Source organism: Echinops telfairi, unplaced genomic scaffold (genome assembly GCF_000313985.2).
Source record: "Echinops telfairi isolate 266 unplaced genomic scaffold, ASM31398v2 ScPeMD7_655;HRSCAF=1070, whole genome shotgun sequence".
Classification (NCBI taxonomy): Eukaryota; Metazoa; Chordata; class Mammalia; order Afrosoricida; family Tenrecidae; genus Echinops; species Echinops telfairi.
In genome coordinates, this window is record NW_022104553.1 from 4,355,667 (window position 1) to 4,360,083 (window position 4,417).

General features: G+C 38.4%; 1 protein-coding gene across 1 annotated transcript in view; it reads right to left on the bottom strand.

Moving 5' to 3' along the window:
* The window catches only part of WDR64 (WD repeat domain 64), a 253,246-nt gene that overhangs the window by 224,998 nt on the left and 23,831 nt on the right, over positions 1-4,417 (bottom strand). The window lies entirely within an intron of this gene.

Genomic DNA, 4,417 nt, shown 5'->3' on the forward strand with positions numbered 1-4,417 from the left:
AAATGTATTCAGCATCTATTATATGTCAGAACTAGAATAGACCCTGAACTTACAATGAAAACAGAGATAAGCAAACCTCATGCTCTTAACTTTATTTCTGGTGGAAGAAATACGAATTAAGTGAATAAGCAAAGAAAATATTTACAGATTGTTATTGAGTTTCTGTTGAGGGGGATGAACTTTGGGAACAGTGGTAATAGCTTCACAACTTGGGAAATCTAGTTAATGTCATGGAATTGTTCACATAAAAACGGTTGAAATGGAAAATAGTTGTATCTATCTTTAATTCAGAAATTGTGACACCTCACTCACCTACTCATTGCCATCAAGTCAATCCCCATTCATAATGACCTGTGAGGCAGAGTAGACACTGTCCCTGTGGGATACTATAAATCTTTCAGGAGCAAAAAGCTTCCTCTTCCTCTCATGGAGTGGCTTCAAACTGCTGACCTAGCAGTTAGCAGCCCAAATCGTAACCCACTACACCACCAGGACTACTACATTAACTAAAAGTGGTATTAATTGAGTTGTTGGTCATCTGTGTATAAGGTTTAAAAATGGTATAAATGGCAAATGTTGCTGCTGGCTGTTAGGTGCCTTTAGTTGATTCTGACCCATAGAAACCCTATACACAATAGAATGAAACACTGTATAGTCCTTGTAATTGTTCCTATCCCTAAACCCATTGCCGCAGCCACTGTGTCAATATATCTCATCCAGGGTCTTCCTGTTTTTTGCTTCCCCTCCACTTTATCAAGTCTGATATCCTTCTCCAGGGATTGGTCTCTCCTGACAATATTTCCAAAGTATATAAGAAGAAATCTTACCATCTTTGCCTTAAAGGAGCGATCTAGCCTTACTTCTTCCAATACAGATCAATTTGTCCTTTTAGCAGACCACTATACTTTCAATATTCTTCTCCAACACCACAATTCAAATGCATTAATTCTTCTTTGATCTTCCTTATTCACTGTTCAACTTTCACATGCATATTGGGCTATGGAAAATACCATGGCTTGACACCCACTAGTCTTCAAAGTAACATCCTTGCTTTTCAATACTCTAAAGAGGTCTTATGTAGCCGAGTTACCTAATGCAATGTGTCTTTTGATCTCTTGATTGCTGCTTCCATGAACATTAATTGTGGATGCAAGCAACACAAAATCCTTGATGACTGAAATCTTTTCTCTATTTATTATTGTTACCTATCGGTCCAGTTGTAAGGAGTTTGGTCTTCTTTACATTGAGTCTTACACACTGAAGACTTCAATCCGTAACCTTCCTCAGCAAGTGCTTCAAGTCCTCCTCATTTTCAGTATGCAAAGTTGTGTCATGTGTACATCTCGGGTTGTTACTAAGCCTTCCTCCAATGCTGATGCCACATTATTCTTCTTATAAGCTAGATTCTTTGATTATTTGCTCAGCATAGAGATTGAGTACATATGGTGAGAGGATACAACCCTGATACACACCTTTCCTGAATTTAAACCGTGCATTATTCACTTGTTTTGTTCACACAATTGCATCTTGATTTATGTACAAGTTCCATATGAACGCAATCAAGTGTTCTGCAATTCCCATTCTTCTCAAGGTAACACATAGTTTTTTATGGTCCACACAGTCAAATGCCTTTGCATAGTCAATGAAATGTAAGTAAGCATCTTTCTGATATTCTCTGCTCTCAGCCAAGATCCATCTGACAGCAGCAATGATATCCCTCATTCCAGTTTTACTGACACATGGGTTTGATTTTAATCAGAATCAACTATATTTATTCTAACAGCAAAAACATACTTAAGATTAAATAGTTTTGGTGGCACAGTGGTTTAAGCACAAGGCTGCAAACTAAAAGGTTATTGATTTAAGCTTACCAGTCACTGCAGGAGAATGATATATACTCCATTTGTCTAGAAAACCCTACAAGGCTGTTCTACTCTGTCCTAGAGGGTCACTCTCTTATTTACCTAGTGCTGCTATAACAGAAATACAAGTGGATGGCTCTGAAAAGAAAATTGATTTTCTCAGTTTAGGAGAATAGAAGTCTGAATTTAGGGTGCTGGCTATAGAGGATGACTTTCTCTGTCAGCTCTGATGGAAAAATCTTTGTCTCCTTTCAGCACATGCTGCCTGGCATTCTTTAAAGATTGGTATGAGTCTTAGTACCAGCTTTCCCCTGAATTTAGGATGCTGTAGCACAGGAAACTCGATACTAAGGATGAGATTCACTTCACTTCTAGCATTTATTTTTTTGTATATTTATCCCTTCTCCTCTACTCACTTCTCTCTCCTTTTATTTTTTCTAAGATAAAAGATTCCTGTGTATTCAGAAACCTTTTATCTTAGAAGAAACTAAAAGGTCAGTGGGTTCAAGCAAGCATAAGAACAATTGTGAGGATGGTGCTTGACCTGGCTGAGTTTCATTCTGTCTTACATAGGGGTGGCTATAGGTCAAAATCCACTCCATAGTACTTAATAAACAAGATAAAAGGCGTTATAAATTACACCCCAGGGAAACTTCCTGTAAATCATTCCTGTGATGGGATTAAAAGTGTTGTATCCCTTGGTAGTGTTGTTGGGTATATGTTGAACTTTAAATGGCAAGTTCTGAAGATCAAACCCACCAGGTGATCTGTGGGGAGAAAGACAAAGTGATTTACTCTGTGGGACAAAGACAAAGTGAAAATTTACATCCTGGAAAGCTCTATAGGCTCCTTATGAGTTGGAATCAACTTGATGGCTGTAATGAGTTATCACACACTACATTCTTTTACAACTGATAGGCTTATCACATCACGGATTGTCCATTATATAACTGCCAATCAAAGAATCATGGCCCAAGCAAGTTGACATATTTTGGAGGGTACACAATGGAATTCATGACAGTCTCTATGAGTCTAAATTTACTTCACAATAGTGAAGATAATAGTAATCAGAGGTGGAGGTAGCACAATAGTTCATTGTTCACTGCCTAACCAAAAGGGGATTTGAACCCAATCCAGCAATTCTGAATGGGAGAAAGACCTGGTGAACTGCTCCCATAAAGATAACCCCAACCAACTGCCAAAGAGTCAATTCCAACTTAACGTGACCTTATAGAGGAAGGATGGAAAACCATTTTTATGCCAAGGAACATTTGGATATTTATAACATAATTCCAGGGTCAAAACTTTAATTAACTCACCCCTAATGTGATGGATAGAACTGCTTCCCTTTGGTAAGGTGTGTGATGATAGCTTGTAGTGAGGCTTTCTTGGGTTTTATTTGTCCCAAGGGCCAGATGTTCCCCACCCCTGCATACAGGATAGAGTAGAACTAGCTCCTAGGGTTTTCAAGACTCTACATCTTGCCTGTTAGTTTGTTGTACTGTGGTGGCTTGTGTGTGGCTGTGATGCTGGATATCATACCACTGCTATTTCAAATGCCAGCAAGGTTACCCAAAGTGAACAGGTTTCAGTGGAGCTTCCAGTGTAAGAACAGACAACAAAGGTCTCAGCTTCCCAGTTTGGAGGAAGTAGCTGCTGAAAATCCTATGCATAGCTTTGAAGCATAGTCAGATACTGAAGGTCTAATGAATTAAAGATTCCAACTTTGTTGGAGACAGTGCCAGAGGATGAGCCCCTCAGGTCCAAGGGTACTTGTCAACTGAGGAGGAGCTCACTTTTTGGAGTGAAGTGAACTATGGAGATATTAGTCATGTAAAGTCTTTGGGATCTTAATTTGCTGAAGGAGCATGACTCAGGGTAAAGAAGAACAGCTGCAAAAATATGCTAATGATCTGAACTTTGAATGTGTAAAGTATGAGTCTAGGAAAGTTAAAGGTTGTCAAAAGTGAAATAGAACACATACAGATCAATATCCTAGTCATTAGTGAGCTGAAGTGGATTGGTATTGGCCATTTTGAATGAGGAAAGTGGAAAGACATGACATTTATTGTCAGAAAGGGCATAGCAAAATCAATCATGAAGTATAATGCTGTCTGTGATAGAATTGTATCTATTTGCCTTCAAGGAAATCCAATCAATTTCAAATTTGTGCACCAACCACAAAAACTAGTGATAAAGAAACTGAAGAATTCTACCAATGAAGTCAGTGTGAAATTGATCGAACATGGAAACAAGATGAATTGATAATTATTGGAGATTAGAATCCAAAAGTCAGAAACAAAGAAGGAACAATAGTTGGAAAATACGGACTTGTTGCTAGAAACAAAGTTGGAGATCACATGATAGAATTTAGCAAGACCAACGCCATGTTCATAGAAAATGACACATAGGTTTCTCCAAATAAAATACACAGAAATCAGATTGACAACATCTGTGCTCAATATCAGCAGCTACAGCCTATGCAACCACGAGGTGTCGAAGGGCTCAGGTATAAGGCATCATCAGAACAAAAAGTCTTACCATAGTGAATGAGG